This window comes from Boleophthalmus pectinirostris, unplaced genomic scaffold (assembly GCF_026225935.1).
Source record: "Boleophthalmus pectinirostris isolate CB_2022bp ecotype Guang Dong unplaced genomic scaffold, ASM2622593v1 HiC_scaffold_2, whole genome shotgun sequence".
Lineage (NCBI taxonomy): Eukaryota > Metazoa > Chordata > Actinopteri > Gobiiformes > Gobiidae > Boleophthalmus > Boleophthalmus pectinirostris.
Window position 1 is genome coordinate 17,959,264 of NW_026571152.1, and position 18,235 is coordinate 17,977,498.

Sequence of the window (18,235 nt, forward strand, 5' to 3'; positions counted from 1 at the left end):
TGCGTCACCAAATGTATGCATGTGACCCCCGGGGAGAAGACAGCCACAGAGCGCATTTATGGTCTGAGGAGAAATGGAGCGGAGCGAGCACAGACTGTAATAAGTGACACCAACAACAGTAGCACAAGTCAGACACAGTGCAAAAGAGAGAAGGGATAATAGCACGTATCAGCATGAGACAGAGAAGAGAAGAGGAGATTTACAAGGAATAACCCCATTTAAACTGTACAGAGGCATTGGAATGAAAGTGACATCTGGTGGTGAAAGTGAAAATTGCAAAAATGTGAATAAATCACACTTGTTTTGCAGTGAGGATTATAGTAGTGCATCATGTTTTTTAACAACGAAAATTCATATCCAGATACTACTTAATACTAAACTATAATCAAAAATAGATAATCCTTTGAACAAGTACCAGTACTGAAACAGTTGGACCTTTCCTGAATAGTTAAGGTATGGATGGTCTTACAACAGTGTTACAACTGCATAGTAATATCGAAGAAAGTACCATTATTTTGAGTTGAAATTTAGTTTTAAAAAAGTGTTTTATTGTGGTGTTAAAATGGGTCAAGCTGTGGCCAAAGTAATTAAATTGAGTGTGAAATTTAGTATTGCAACAACAGGGACATGATGTAGCCAATTACATATCAGTTTTGTTAATGTAAGTTAATGTAAAGAAAAATATTATTAGATATGATGTAACATATTATTAAATACATTTGCTATCACCTCTCAGATGTACCGTTTCAGTCCAAATAGTGGTAGTGATAGTTATTCTTTGGCTTGGTGTCAAGAAGACTTGTTGGCTGGCAAGTTCAGACTTATTGTCTCTCTGTATATTTTATATAGATAAATTTCAATTAGGTTCCCACATCCTCTGTCACATCAGATTTGTGTTTAATGCCACACTGTGAAAGTTTTAAAACAAAGAACAATGACAGATGACAGAACCTCTAACATGATAACCATGAAGAGTTGAATCCCCCCCCCAAAAAAAAAACTAACTAAATGTACAATGTGATGAAAACAAAAAAGAAAAAAGAAAAGAAACACAAATTGCAATAAATAGCAGAATGAAACACATTTCAGTGACCACTGAGCAAAGAGCTACATGTAAGGCCATTCACAGGCTCAATATATGAGTCTAATGAAAAAAATATATATATACATATATTCATATACATATACACACACACACACACACACACACACACACACACACATATATATATATATATATATATATATATATATATATATATATATATATATATATATATATAAAATATATATATATATATATATATATAGTGCTTTTCTGGACATTTTATTCATTCACACATTCACATTATTCATTTACTCCAGACACTTGGCGGTGGTAAGCTACTATTGACTGATGGAAGGGAGCCTGCCGATCTGCGCCACTGGCCCCTTCGACCACCACCATCACTCATGAACACTACTTTCATGAAGTGCCTTGCATAAGGACAACACCATTTTTTTAGATGGTTTTAGATATCACTTAAGTATGTTTCAGTAATCTTGCAATCACTCCCCGGTCCTATTCGGCCCCTCCTTACAGGTAGCTGTAAGATTCTGTCCAATGCTCAGCCCACAACCCTATAAAGTAGCTCAGTAGGGGCGGTAGTAGCTCAGTTGGTAGAGCATTCCTCCGCTGATCTAAAGGTTGGTGGTTCGATTCCAGCTCTCGACATTAACATCACAGGTTGAGCGGTCAGATCCACTGACCCACAGGTTGGCTGGTGTGATTGTAGTTCCCACAGATGAATGCTGTCGTTGTGTCCTTGGGAAAGACACTTAACCCACCTTGCCCAGAGTGTCTGTGTACACTGGTGTGTGAATGGGTGAGTGGTTCCTTGTTGTAAAGCGCTTTGAGTGCCTTGAAGTTGGAAAAGCGCTATAGAAAAATGTGGCCATTTACCATCATCCATGCTCTCACACAAGACAATTCTCCATGAATATACAAATATACACAACAACTTGACAAATGTGATTGTGCACTAGCAAGTTATGCACTGACTGTGGTGACTCTGAAATGGGAGTGAAGAGCAAAAGGAGGGGAGACTCAGACTGTCAAAAACAAAAGTGAAACTTATCAAACATGTCAATATGTTGTTTTCAGTGAATGTAGCATTTACAAAACAATAAAGTGATCTAAGTGAATACAGTGATCTAAATATGTTAATACCCCATGAAAGTAAAATACCCCCTCTTTAAAACCCTACAGGAGCACTTTCCTCTCTCAGCCTCTTCATAAAAATATTTGCATATACAAACTATCATCACATGCTTAAAGCCAGTTTGGCATTGCATGGGAGCTTTAAGGACAGGCTGGTCAGTCATGTAAGGTTAGCCTAACCGTTGGTTTGGGTAATTAGCATTAGCGTCATTCACCATCGCGGAACGGCACAGCACGCATCATTTCCCCAGTACAAGTATCCACAATGACACTGAACAATGACTAAGAAAACAGGCATTCAAAAGCACTAACCTCACTCATCTCTACTTCTATGTGTATGTAAACATGTACTACTATGTGTCAGTACCAGAAAACTCAATGTGCCCTGCCCATGTTACAGGTCATTATGCAAAGCTATCCGACTTTATATTTAGCAAACTATTTTAATGTCTCATCCAATAATTATGTCAAATGATGCTTCATGCTTAGATGTCAGGATTAATCACATTTACTATTGTGATGATAGAAGGCAATTATTTCATTAAACTTGTCACACTGGATTTCTTTGGAATGTTGAGATGAATTTTGCCAATTAATTAGTCAGATAATTGAATTATGACAGGGTTGCCAGGCTTCAGCAACTCAACCTGCGCAAGAGCATCTGAAAAACCACCTAAAACTCGTGGAACACATGGTGCAGTTGTGCTTTCCACTGTATTTATGAAAATAGCGCTCCTCCTGTGACACAGACCTGCCCCTCCCCTCTCTCTTGCACAAATAGAAGCTCCACAGAGCACTGATGGTTTTGGATATGAAAATTTGTCCCCAAAATTCAGGACTATCATTAGGATAATTCTAAAATCAATACGTTTTACATGGAAAATAGCTTTTGTAAACCCACAGTTGCTCTGTTCCCCAATTTCCACAGGAAAACCATGTACCTGGCAACACTGAATTGTGTTTTAACTACATCCCCGGTTTGATTAATTTAAAGATTATTTGATTATTAAAAACATTAGAATCAGTACAGCAGTAGTAGCATGAATATGGTAGTGTACATTTCAGATGGAAGGGTTTAACTTGTTTTGCCAGTCAATAAGAATCATGCCTATTAATTACCTACTCACTGGATTCCTATCTGTGAATTTCAGTGTGATAAAAACTTTGCACTGTTGCCATGGAAATTAACAATTTAAAGCAAAAATATTGTATGAATAGTCAAAAGTCCTCAAAATGTCTAACAAAAAGCATGTGAACAATACATTTTACAAGATACTCAACAACTGTACAGTAAAAATGTTTGTTTCATTTCTATAATAATAACAAATAGGGTGTAATTAAAATTAAATCATGATTAAGATACAATCATTTCTACTCATCAATGATCAGCTTTTTTTTGTATTTTTTTTGTATTAAATGACAATTCTGTCTTGTATTTTCATATTTAAAACTATTTTTTCAAATACTAAATGAAACTGAATACATACAGTACGTGGAAGTAATGTGATGTCTTTTTTTGCCCGGCCTTTAAAACAATTTGACAAAGACCTTGTAGAACCATGTTTTACAACGCATGCAAATTCTCAGTCCAAGAAGCCCACCTGTGTCTGCCCCTCTATACTTCTGCATCTGCCCTCCTTACTTCTGCATCACCCCTTATCACTTCATCCATGCCACTGATCTGTGTACTGTGATCCAGATGATGCAAAGAGATAAGACACAGTGCCCACACATACACTATATTTCCTCCTCTGTGGTGGAGGTGTGTGCAGACACTTGTCAGACAGTTTGACAGCCGCAGCAGCACATCCGCTGGCTGGCCTCGGGCTCAGAGACACACACAGTCACAGCCTGTACAAAGGTGTGTGGTACAAAGCACTGGTTTGAGTCGAGAGATAGCACAAAGAAAGACGGAAAGAAAGTAGCAAGAGAAGAGGGTGTGTGGTTAACCTGACAAACAGCTAAAACGGCCATGATAAACAAACTTCCAAGGAGTGGTTAATTCCGGTGAATTGGATGTTATTAATAGAATTCAAGTCTGCTTTAAAGGGAATGCATTGTTTACTGGTGACAAGAAAAAGGAAGAGCCAGCTTAACTGCCATTAGTGCATTAGAGCTGTTTAAAATATAAAGATCAATAGTTTGTAGTGAATTATGTGTACACACTTTGTGACTGGTGCTTCCATAACGTTTTTCTGTTCATTGTTTTGGTGATTACATAAGCTGTGTTAGCATAGAGGTGTGTCATTTTTAAGGCATAAGGTTTGATTGCGGATACCTTCATTAACATTTTGATTGCGCAACACTGACAAGCTTACTATCCCTAACTTCTATTATTCCAAGAAGAAAAATGCACTTTAGTCATTAAGTCAGGCATGTCCAAATTAAAGCCCGGGGGCTAAACGCTCAGACCAACTTGGGCCATATTATTTTAAGCAGTTCTTTCACTAGCAAGTTTTTGAACATTTACTTCTATAATGCCAAGATGATAAAAATTATTGAGGATCTATGCATGAATAAAGGTTTGGTAGCTCATTCTGTTATAAATGCACATATGCACATATTTTAATTATTCATTATAATAACCACCAGTCTATGGCCCTTCATTGGCACTTCATCTGTGTTTTCATTTACGGCCCTTGATTTAAAAAATATCCCTGCACAAAATGATAAAGTACAACTTTCACTGGAAACTGCAGCATTCAAGATAACTCATGCAATCCTAAAACTGGGCTTATATCATGTTTATATCATGTTAATAAACAGATATTAATCAATAATATGACATTGACATTTAGTGGAAATCCAGGATGATGGATCCAGGATGGCCATTAGGCCTATGTTTAAGAGTGAAGATATTATGGTGTGACAATATTGACTTTACAATAACCACAGAGACTCCATGACTCCATGTCAACAAACACATCCATGTGCTACAGGTAGCGCTACATATTCACTATGGAGATTCTGCTCACACTTAATTGATAATTAGACCGTATGTGTGAGCTTGCACTAGAGATAGGCTAAACTGTCCAAACAGAAGCAGTGAATGGCCATGGCTTTACAGTAGGCCTATCTTCTGAGAGGGGGTAATTAAAGAGATTGGAGGTTTACTCAGTAACCCCTGATGAGCAGCTGGTCTCCGGCAGGTCAGCGGCAGCACATGGTGCGTGGAGTCGTGTGTGTTGAACTCCACCTGCGGGCTGTGTACACACAAAAGCGCCGTGATCCGCTTGACTGCTGCTAATGCGCCCAGCGGCATCTATCTGAGCTGAACAATACAGGCGCTGTTAAAGGTCCCGGATTAAAGAGCCACTCCGCTGACTCCCATGGGTGCTACCGGTGTGTGTCGAGCATCACAAGGAAACTGGGTGACATAGGACCATATCCACGTGTGCACTAAGTTTACCAGAGGCAAACAGTAGCGCTGTTTAATCACAGACGAGTTAGACGGGAAAGATAACATAACGATAAACCACAGTCACATTAAACAGCAACCTCGCCTGCAGCTGCTCAGTCAAGCTGCTCATTGTCTCACCCCAAACCGGAAGTGCACCAGTGTACCAGATTCAACTACAACTTGCAATTTATCCGAAGGAAACGGAATTCGCGTGACAGTCATATTGGCATTAAATTTATGGTTACCCGAAAACCCAAACTCCTTGCGCACAATTGAATCACGTGTTTATGCCACACGTTTATTTTGAAAAGCCGACCAGAACTCGTTTTCTATTGCTACAGTTGCATTGTATGTAAATGTAAAGCTTTAACAAACGAAATTGCTTGGTTTCGTTTTAATGAGCAATTTCATCATTTTGCGTGTCATAAACGCTGCAAACAGAGTAACAGTGTGCGTTTCAACCAAACGCGTTTAAGCACATTCTTTTGATTAAAAAAGATTTGGTGACGGCAACGATGTGAACATGACAGTGGTCCCAGCCAGTGTTGGCTTTCTAAAATCAAACTGAGCCACCAACGAGAGCGTTAAACCCTCAATAAAAGCCAGAACAAGTCGCCAAGCTCAAAATGGAGTTAACGATATGCAAAACTGAAACGCAGCACAATACAGACCACAGCGCTCAAACTTCAAGAGTAAGCTACTTCTAAACAACAGGAAACTACTCACCGCGCCACCAGCGAGAGCAAGATCCGGGATTTTAACGCATCCTTGTTCGAATAAAACTACAACAAGCAAAACGAGAGCAGCTCCGACACGGTGCGCTGATGTGATGTGTGCGGGGTAGGAGAAGGACAACACATGAACTGTCCTCAGGGAGAAAGAGCGAGGGAAAAGGGCGGGGGATGAGCGCGGGGAAGGAGGGGGAGAGGAGAGGAGAGGGGCCACAGCACCTGCTCCACGGCGCTCCCCGGAGACACGGACACAGGAGGAGGGAGAGGGGGGGACGAGGAGGGGAAGAGCCGGCCCCCCATCGCCGCTGATAACCCCAACGCCGCCTGGGCATGTTTACTGTCCACTAGAGACAATCAGAGGTGTGAGTCCCCAGCCCCATGACCGCGCACTGAGCAGCGAATTAAGCACAACATTAGCGCATTCAGGGGTAGGAATGGAGTAAAGGCGTTAAGCACGGGGGTAAAAGGACGGGCATGGCGCACTGAGTAAACACTGTTATATCAATGCGCGTGTTTGCTTTTCAATAGCCAATGCAAACTAATGCCATTTAAATAGTGCAGCCAAATTTTGGATGACGTCATGTGTCGCCAAGTGTGGATCCACGCTCAAAAATATATTTAAAAATGGTTTTGGTTATCCTGTCTAATGTAATAACCTCTTTGCTCAGTGCAAAGAGTTGCTAAAATATCAATAACCTAGTTGTAGCTAGCCACAATGTTTATGTGATTTAAAGGCGTACTATGAAACTTTTCAGACTGAGGGTTCGACACTTGCTGGTCTTCATGGAGATGTTAATGGTTGCCGGAAATATTTTGTAGTACTGTATGAAACATATCTGACATCAAGGTCAGATCTGTGGAGAGTAAAGTAGAGAGAAAGTATTTTTTTTTAGTCAGCAATAAAACCACTGACTTAACTGCGTTAATGCAAAATAAGATTAATGCCATACCAAGGGAAATTCCAGGCAAAGCAATAACATTTCCATGGAGACAAGTCAGTGGCCTATCCTCCACCTTAAAACTTGCATCGTGCAGTCATAACAAACTTCTAATATGATAATAAGTAATGGAATACCATACAGTATATAGTATAGTTTTTATTTATTTTATTTATTTATATATTTTATTGTCTATCCTTAGGCAAATCTTGTTCATTTTTACACTTTCAACCTAGAGTTAGTTTGTGTCTGAAATCACCATGTTAAAACCCTGCCTGGATCATGATCACTGACATTATCCACTTGTACATCCTCCAGGCTCTGCGTCAGCCCAGCATCAGCGCAGCCAGCCTCATTGAGTCCTTCTACACGTCCCCTGGGTCTTCTCTCTCTCCTCTTCTCCTCCTCTCCCTGGTCATCCATCCCTCCATCCCTGTCTCCAACCAGCTGCTCCACTTTGCAGATATTTAACAGCTGTTTTGCAATCACACTTCTACACTGCGTCTTTCCATTTTTGCTGCTAAGTTTCATCTCTTGTTTTTGCTTGCCTGAAACATCACAATTAAGATTTTTGTATTTTTTGGGTATGTAGGGTGAGTGGTTCCATCTTTTTTGTCTTGTAATCTCAGGGGGCCCATGGCAACACCTTCTCTCTCCCTCTCATGAGTCGTCCAAAGGTGAATAGCATAATTTGTGTTGTTGGCTGTTAATTTAGATTCAAAATAAGTTACAAAAATATGTTAATCTGTCATTGAAAATAACTGTACAAACCAAGTACATTTATTTCAGCTCTTGGGGTGACAGTGGTGTGATCTGTTAAACCTCACCCACCAACAAGATGGTCAGCTGAGTGCATAATAGTGCTGTTATGTTCTTTGCCAAGGCACTTAACTCACCTGGCATGGTAGCAGTGAGTTGGACCAAAGGTACAGAATCATAGCCACACTTCTAATACTGAGTGAAAGAAGTTAAACCATGAATATAACTAGAAATTAGAAACCAATTAACTAACTTTTAAGACAAGTTTAATACAATACTGTGGAACTTTCTTATCAAAACTAACACATCTCCATAGTGACAAGTAGGTAGCTCACCCTCCATCAGAAAGTTTTACAATTGCACATTTACATATTCTTAAGTATTGAGGGCAAAACACTATTTTATGACATTTGACCTTGTATTAGTTAATGTATTAATTAATTTTCAATCATACTTAATTCTCAATTATCTATATTTTCAATTGTTTACTCTATACAATTATGCACTCTCTATAAAATGCTTGCATATACACCACAGTGGTCCTGCTACCTGTTTGGGAAACCCTTGTCTAATCTTGCCTAAAGACACATGCAGAAGATTAACGCCTCCTACTTTTCCCTCCTCAGAAACAACACCAAAGAGAAGAAAAGAGTGCAGTTCCATGTTAATCCCCCAAATCCAAACCTACACAGTGGAGGAAGGAGGGGAGGAACCATCATGATGCTGTGAATAGGTAGGCTGAATACATCTGTGGAGACCCGCAGCCTGACATGATTTATGGCTAGCTTGGGCGCTCCAGGCATGCTCTCTGGCTTTCCTCAGAGGTGGTTGTCTCACCTCCACCCTCTGTGACCTATACTGGTGTAGTAGTGTGCTTGGCTCTGTTTGACTGAGCAGCAGAAATACAGTGCTGTGTGGGTAGGAGCAGGTGCACTGGAATGTTTATGGTGAAATCTGGTGTAAAAAAAAAAAAAAAAATTTTAAAAGAGTGGATCAGGAGTGTGAAAAGGGAAGGTGGTGCCTGTGCTAGTGTCCCAGATATTGGGAATGTTTGACATTGGTAGTTGTTTTGGTATTTATTTATCTGATTGTGCTGTTTTAAAGGTGCACTATGTAACTTGACCCAGTGGTGTTACCTGCACATCTCAATGGATTTACTTTACCATACTTTTAACATACTATTTTGATGTAGCAGTTATGCAAGCTGCAGATCTGTGGAGAGGCAACATTCACAACATGTTGTTTTTGAGCAATAAATAGACCTGTAATTACATAGATGAAAAAAACATTTTTCCACCTTCATGGCACTCATAGTGTTCAAAGCAAGTCTCCTTGGAGACAAGCAGGTGGTGTACCCTTGTCCAGCAAAGTTATGGAGTTAAATCTTCAATCAGAACAGGAAAAAACAAAACCAATTCTCAAATAACAGTATAAATTAATTAATTGCAAGTAAAAATGCACTACTCATACTACTACTACTATTCCAGGTCTCATTTTTGCATGCTTTTGATGAACATACTATGACTCAAGAAGTAAACATTACTCAGCAGTACTGGTATAGTAAGTAATGTGTTATACATTTCTTTTTATTCTTTTTACTTTGAAAAAGCATCCAACATTGATTGTAAATAAATGGTTGTATTTTTTCCAGAACACTTGAATGGAGCCCTGAATGTCACGTATTCTGTGCAGTAGTAAACAGCTACCCCCACTGCCTGCCCCATACTTCATACTGTCCCTTTTTACAGCAATCATAAAAGAGCAGATAAACTTTACAATCCAGTGGAGCTGTAGGTATATTTGTGTTCTCTGAGCTGCCCAGTGCGTGCTCTCCCCTCATGGGTTACACTCTGGGCAGCAGGCTGTTGGACACCCCCCTCCCCACCCCACTTCTCTCCCACTCTCCCAGTCCCCCCACCCCACGTTGTGTAAAAGAAGCCAAGCTCAGTCCATTATTGTGGGCCAGTAATAGCTTCAGGAACCTGGGAGCCTCTGGAGACATGCTCATTAGCCTATTCCTCTCTCATAAAGCCCCCTATCCATCACCCATAAGAGCAGGCACATTTGTATGCAGACGGCCCAACCACACGTCCTGGAAGTGCACTTTGCATGTCCTATTGGTCTGTCTGAGTAAACACAATAGAGCAACTAAGGACACTAAAGTGTGGTATGATATGAGGAATATTTTTTGCTAATCATTTTTAAAATGTATTTTTCAATACTTTTATAAAAAAAATTACTGATTCACTGTAATGAGTTTATAAGTGCCTTTTACAGCTCTTAGAGACCAGTGGGGAAGCTAAAGCTAACAACTACTATCATGCTAACATGCACTTCCTCAATATCAGACAATAAAATGTTTCATAATTAGATTCAGATAGTAAACAGCGGACTTATAGAGCCTCTTATATAATGTATCAGTTTTGGGGAAAGATACATTTTCCTCAAATACATGGGAAGAAATCAGGTTCAGGCCCTTTAAATGTTGTTACATTTTCATTTTGGGAAAAAAGAGAAAAAAATCATATGCGTAATTACACATATTATGTACTGTGTGGGAAAACTGTATTTAGTATTTCTGATATTGAGAATTTTGTGATATATATTGCAAACTTAATCTAACCAAGGTGTTTCTGAAATGTCTCTTCTGCATTTGACCTACCTCATCTTTATGCCACTGCAGCACCCAGAGACCCATCCACACAACTTGAGCTATTGATAAGTTAGGCTCATGTAGTAGCTAGCTGTAGCATTAGCCTATACATGTTTTAGGTTAAATAAACACAGCTAATATGTTAAGTTTACAAAAGTCACAAATCACAGTATCAAAACTTTATAGCTATATCTGTTTGTATTTTTCCAATAATAACACTATAAATGCAAGTTTACAATACATTCTTTGCCATGCATGAAAACGCATAGCTTCTGTAAATATGCTAATTTTACAAAACCGTCAGGGCCTATTATCAACACTTTATTATTCAAATATATTCCTCCTTGTGAATCCCAGGACGACATGGCAGTTCTGGTCAGGTAAACACCACAAAGAGAACACACGCTTATACAGTACAATGGTGGCATGTGGCTGGGATAGCAAACGCACATAACCAAGTCTTTTCTTCCTTTAGCATTAAGCACTAACATAAAAAGAGAAGATTTATTGGCACGTCGTAGCATCTGCAGCCAGAGGGTACAAAGAGGTAAGCGGGGGCCTTTATCTGCATACACTGGTCTACTGTGATCACACTGGTATTAGCACAGTGAGAATGGAAAATACACTACTGTCTACATTCACGGCTGGACATAGGATTTATTTTATTGCAATCACTGTTTTTTTTTTGTTTTTTTAAGTAGTTACATCTGAAATGTATTATAAAGGGTATAATTAGGCTAACGGTATAACTTTTCTGGTAGAGAGTGTGTGCCACCTGCTTGTTTTCATGGAGATATTGTTGCTTTGGCTGGAATGGTCCACGGTAGCCCATAGCATTATATATATCTATATAGTATTTATTTAATCAGGTGCATTTGTTACTTAAAATTTCTTTGAAAAACATCCCTCCATCCATTTCCTTCTGCTTATCTGGGGCTGGGTCGTGGGGGCATCAGTATAAGCAGGGACTCCCAGACTTCCTTCACCCCAGACAAATCCTCCTGCTCCTCCGGGGGAACCCCGAGGTGTTCCCAGGCCAACCGAGAGACATACTCCCTCCAGTGTGTCCTGGATCTTCCTCGGGGCCTCCTCCATGCCCGGAACACCTCCTGAGGGAGACACCCAGAAGGCATCTGGAACAGATGCCCGAGTCACCTCAACTGGCTTCTCTCGACGTGGAGGAGCAACGGCTCTACTCCGAGCCAAGCAAACTGATTTCGAGTGCTTGTATCCACGATCTTGTCCTTTCAGTCATTACCCAGAGCTTATGACTATAGGTGAGGGTAGGAATGAAGATTGACCTGTAAATCGAGAGCTTTTCCTTTCTACTCAGCTCCCTCTTCACCACAACGGTCCGATACAACAACCACATTACTGCTGTTGCTGCACCGATCCACCTGTCAGTCTCACGCTCCGTCCTCCCCTCACTCGTGAACAAGACCCTGAGATACTTGAACTCCTCCACTTGAGGCACGGCCTCTCCACCCACCTGGAGAGGGCAAGCCACCTTTTTCCGGTCAAGAACCATGGAATTGGACTTGGAAGAGCTGATCCTCATCCCAGCCACTTCACACTCGGCTGCAAATCGCCCCATTGCACATTGCAGGTCCTGGCCTGATGAAGACAGGACAACATCATCTGCAAACAGCAGAGATGAGATCCTGTGGTCCCCAAACTGGACCCCCTCCTGCCTCTGACTGCGCCTAGAAATTCTGTCCATAAACACAATGAACATAACCGGTGACAAAGGGCAGCCCTGACGGAGTCCAGCATGCACCGGGAAAAGGTCTGACTTACTGCTGGTAATGTGAACACAGCTCCTGCTCCAGTCATACAGGAACAGCCCTTAGTAAGGGGCCCCGAACCCCATATTCCAAGAGTACCCCCCATAGGACACCATGAGGGACACGGTCGAATGCCTTGTCCACATCCACAAAGCACATGTGGGCTGGTTGGGCAAACTCCCATGAACCCTCTAGCACCCAAGGGAGAGTATAGAGCTGGTCCAGTGTTCCACGGCCAGGATGAAAACCACACTGCTCCTCCTGGATTCGAGGTTCGACTATCGGTTGGATTCTCCTCTCCAGTACCCTGGCATAGACCTTACTGGGGAGGCTGAAGAGTGTGATTCCCCTGTAGTTGGAACACAACCTCCCATCCCTGTTCTTATACAGAGGGACCACCACCCTGGTTTGCCAGTCCAGAGGTACTGTCCCCAACCGCCACACAATGTTGTAGAGACGTGTCAGCCAAGACAGCCCCACAATATCCAGAGACTTCAGATACTCAGGACAGATCTCATCCACCCCCGGAGCCTTGCCACCAAGGAGCTTGCCAACCACCTCGGTGACTTCAGCCAGGGTGATGCCTGAGTCCGCCTCCAAGTCCCCAGCCTCGGCTTCCTCCACGAAGGATGCTTTTCAATGTTTGAAAAACATTGAAAAATGTTTTCCAAGTGTCTTTAATGTTTGAAAAACATTAAAAAGCATTCTGGCAGTGGGGTTGTCTCTCCATAGATCTGACCTGCAATTTGCTCTACTTGCTTGTCTCTGTGGAGATCAAGTTTACTGCTGTATAGTAGAAACAAGGTAGTGGCATACCCACAGCAGAAAAGCTACACAGTGCACCTTTAACATAAGTAGAACACAAGAAGACATGTACTACAGTTGTAGTTGAGGGTTGTACTGTCTGCATGAAATTAGAAAACGTTTTATTGTCCTTGAATCAGGAAGTGCATGTTAGCATGCTAGTTGTTGTTAGCAAAGTTGTAAAATGTGCTTTAAAACTGGTTAATAATTGTAAATGGTCACATTTTTCTATAGCGCTTTTCCACCTTCAAGGCACTCAAAGCACTTTACAACAAGGAACCACTCACCCATTCACACACCAGTGTATGCAGACACTGTGGGCAAGGTGGGTTAAGTGTCTTGCCCAAGGACACAACAGCATCATTCATCTGTGGGAGCTGGAATCACACCAGCCAAACTGCAGGTTAGTGGATCTGACCGCTCAACCTGTGATGTTTATGTCGAGAGCTGGGCAAATGTTCTACCAACTGAGCCACTGCCGCCCACCAGAATTGTGATTCCTGGAATGCATAAATTCCAGTGAGGAATAACTATGATATAACTATAATAATCCAAAATACCCAAATGACAACAAGTGCCTTCCTAAACCACCAAGTCTTTGGGTATGAAAACCCCTAAACTACTTTATTACTGTAAATGACTGTACATTAGACACACACACACAGAGCCAGGGGTGTCCTCAGGGAGAAGGTACCTGGGGAAGGGAGGGGGACTTTGGCACAGGCAGAGGAGTTGGAGTCAGTCACTTGGACCTCAGGCTAAACGCGAGAATACAGCAGCAGCATAGATAAGCGCTAATCCTGTTTATGCCCCCCTCCCCACCCCTTCCTCTCTTCTCTCTTCTCCTCTCTCCATTCTCTGTTTTCTCTCTCTCCCTTATTCTCTTGTCTTACTTCCCATCAGCCCCAGCTCATGTGTGTGTGTGGTTTGTTCTGTGGCAATTGTGGGCGTGTGGTGTTTGAAAACCTGCTATAATCAAGATGTTTTAAAGGCACACCAAGGTTAATAGGTAAGAGAGGAGGTTTAAACATTTTCTATGTGTCTTTAAGTTGTGATATAAAATCCATAAGGGACCATTTTATATGTTAAGACATATGTGGATAGTTATTTTACATTATGTTCTTTGGAACTCACAATATTGATCTGAAAGGTTGTAATAATAAAACAACTTCATGTACTTCCTGTTCAAAATTGCAGAACTGATAAACCGTACCACTTCATCATGACATTTCATTGTAACAAGCAGCCTAAATGTTTCTACTATTGAAAAATTACTGTACAAAATATTTTGGATTATGAACCATAGTATGAAATTTTGGAATCATTGCAAAAAGTACAGAGCAGTGGGTGGAGATAGGGGTAGGTGAAAACTGAAATTTTGTGAGCTCTCAAGCTGGAAATGCAGTATGATAAAGGAGTACTCAAAAAAGGATATACAATTTAAATACAAATTTGAGTAAACTAATGGTGAGGATACACCATTATTACTGGGTTAAAACCCCATAAAGGTCTATTTAACATAATACGTCCACTTTAATGTATGCATTGTGATATTTTACTGGAAAATGTATGTATTGGGGTGCTAAGAATGAAAGTTCAGCTCCCCGACCACATAAGGTATTTTTTGTAAAGCAAGAAAACACAACCCAAGAAGGACTGACAATGCAAAATGGGGGAACTACATGAACTAATAAGTAAACACGTCAGCTAATTGAGAAATGCACTTATATATAGCAGTGGACATGTTTTTGACTATGGCCAAATAGAGGAACAAGCTTTTACACTAATCTAACTTAAAGGTTTAAATGAAAAAAAGGTTTCCAGAGAAGTGAGAACCACAGGGCGAAAGTGACAGTGTGGGTGAAACTGAGATGCACTTGTGAAATGAACACTCTATTTTAGCTGATGCAGATCTCACTTAGCATGTGGCCATTTTAGGGTTACCGACCACAACTGTATATACAATAACAAGCAAGATGTGGATAGTTATATTTACTCAAGTACATTAAATAAAGTCAAGTTTTAAACAAATTATACTATGAGACAGTTTAAAAGTTATGGTGACTCTTCCCACTGTGACAATATGAAACGGTTTGAACATTTGTGTTTCTTGGACTCATGTTTTAGATATGATTTAGTTTTTCTAATTTTTGTGTAATTTCTTCCTCTTTTCTATTTTTTTATTTATTTATTTTTTTGAGTAATTTCTTGGCCCATGCCTTTTACATCCACTTGAGTAATATTATTTTGAAGTAATAGTATTCTTACTCTAATACTCTGACACATTTAGTATTTACTTAATATAAATATAAAATATGCAATAAATTGTGCACCTGGGTATTTTTGTTCTCAATCTTTGAGGGTGACTTTTGCTTTATTGTCTGTGTATATACTGTGATGCTTTGCAATGTTTTTAGACAATACCATGAGTCAGAAACATGTTTTAGTTTGAACTTTTAGCCCCGCCTATTTAGTCCTATCTGGCACTGTGATATCGCACCATGACGCAGAAATAACACTATCTGGGATAGTGTCATGCAGTTGTTTCCTGATAGTTCTATAACTTCTTTCTATTATTTGCCTTTTTCTTATTGCTCTCTTTAAAATGTACCATGACAGAGATTCAAGTTGGTTGATTCATAGTTGACTGGACAAAGAACAGACGAACCTGTCTGTAGCTTCTGTAATATGTATTACCAGAGAAAATGTGATGTAAAATTAATGGATTATATTGAATGAATATATATTTTATTGCTAATTATTTAGAAGTTTTATTACCATTTTAATATATTTTTTACTCTTTGTTATTGTAATTTAATATGATGCGTGAGCTACTGTGTCCAAGTAATTATCCTAGTCTCTAAAGTCGCAAGTATGAAGTCTGTCTAAGTCTAAATGAGTAGATTATATTTTACAACGTACATTTTTTTCTTATTTAGCTGCTTTAACCAATTGATGATGTTGTTGATGATGAATGATTTAAAATGCATTTATCTTGATGGAAGAAATTAAAATCTGGTACAGGCTCTTTAAGGTTTCATCACACTGAAATTAATTGTCAGTTTCAGTTGGTCAAACAAACCCTGCAGGGAGTGATGAGTGGGTAGTAGGGGGCTTTTCTTATTTACACACTAATGGTTAGCTCCTTCCGTCTGTGTGTTTAAGGTGAGCTCTGGTATTAGCATATGAACAGGGTTAATTTAAGCCAGCACACTGTTATTGAAAGCACTGCTGACCTGGTATAAGGACATATATAAGAGAACACTGTAGTGACCACAGGGGGTACTTTTTTGTCAGCTTGATCCTCAGCATTTACACATATAAATGAAGTTAGATGTGAAATAGGATTGGGGTCACATGACTTTCTAGGATTCCTATAGCTTAAAATTGAATGGGAGGAAAATAATGTGTAAAGATGAATTGTGTAACTTTTCTGGTGGAGGGTCCGTCAGATACTTTTCTCCATGGAGACATAATTGCTTTGTCTGGGATGTTGCACAGTATGGCATTAAACATTTCTATCTTTATGGAGACCAACCCAGACCAAGTTACAAGTCAGCTCTGTAGGGAGGCAACTCCACTCACAGTTAGAATGCCTGTTTTTCTAGGTAAAACCACCTGTAATTGAATAAATGTAAGGTAGAGCTGTTTAATGTCATACTGTGGAACATTCTAGGCAAAGCAATGACATATCCATATAAACAAGTAAGTGAAGGACCTGCAATAAAAAAGTTACATACATTACATTACACACATTTTGACCTGGTTTATGGTTAATATCTCAATTACTGGGCTTAGCTGCATGAAACAAAAACTGGCACAAAGTTCAGTTTTCTTTCTTAGTGCAATTAAATAGCATCAGAAAATGGTGCCATTATTCAACACACAAAATTGTTGTTACTCGAAAATACTTAGCCATACCTTTATTATAAGATTTAACAATTGTTTTTATAGGAAAATACATAATTCTAACTAATATGTAATTAGTTAGAATGATGTCACATTTAGTAAGGTCAACTACAGTCTTTGAAGTTATGATATTTGAATGATAACACAACTTTTGTAGATGCAAATGTTTAAGTTGCCCTGTGTAACTTTTCTGGTGGAGATGATGCAGTGCTTTGCTGACGATGGAATAACGTTTCTTTTTTTCTTTTTCAGTTCAATTATAGAATAAATATTTGACTTTCAAAACATCTGCATTCTAACACAGCTAATCCTGCAATACAATTCTAGTTTGCTCTCCTCTTCATCTAATCACACTCACTCCCCCTCCCCTCATATCCTCTCCTCCATCTTTGCCCTCTTTCATCCCCCCTTTATCCCCCACTTCTCCCTGCTCCCTCCTGTTTCCAGATGGGTGGCAGAGAAGAGCAGCTTGCTGTGGTCAGGCCAATTATTTACATAATTATGATCTCCCACTTAACCACATGATCCTTTACCTGGGTGTGGGCAATTAAAGGCAGTGGCGTCATTATGCAGATTATGCTAATGCTGCCAGATGCGGAACAGGGAGGCGAGATCACACACGCGCTAGGCTAACAGGCTAACATGTGCTGGGGCTGCCAAATGACTCCTTACTGCATGACTTTGAATCCTAACTATGTATCTGTCTATAGCAAATATTAGTGTTATTTCCAGAGGCTGCATTCCCGATATCATAGATTTAAATTCATAGTTTCAGCTGGAGGGCAGAGGGTTAAAACCATAGCTGGATTTATATTCTGTTTCATTCACTATACAAACCATGCATATTTAGGCTGAGTTCTTCTCTCAAACAGAAAACACTTCCACCTTGTAACACCTGGTAACACAGGAAGTGCTCCACTCTCTTTAAACTCCTTGCGCCTTCACTAAAATCATTTGGATAATTTCAGACCTAGAATTGCCAGTCTCTGCTAAACAAAAGGTAAAAAGCTGTTAACTTGAAAATGAACACTGCATGACATCACAAAGTGGAACAGAT

The 18,235-nt window shown here is 40.0% G+C and overlaps 1 protein-coding gene across 4 annotated transcripts in view; it reads right to left on the reverse strand.

Annotated features, from left to right (window-relative positions):
• Positions 1 to 18,235, reverse strand: part of LOC110166791 (genetic suppressor element 1-like) — a 56,596-nt gene that overhangs the window by 28,562 nt on the left and 9,799 nt on the right. Inside the window, exon 1 of one of the 4 annotated variants that reach the window (XM_055155404.1) lies at positions 6,327 to 6,508. The exons of 2 other annotated variants lie outside the window; for them this stretch is intronic. The gene's annotated coding sequence lies outside the window, so the exon portion shown is untranslated. Of the gene's footprint in view, positions 1 to 6,326; positions 6,509 to 18,235 lie in introns of those variants that run through there. One more of the 4 variants, XM_055155406.1, reaches the window with a different exon arrangement.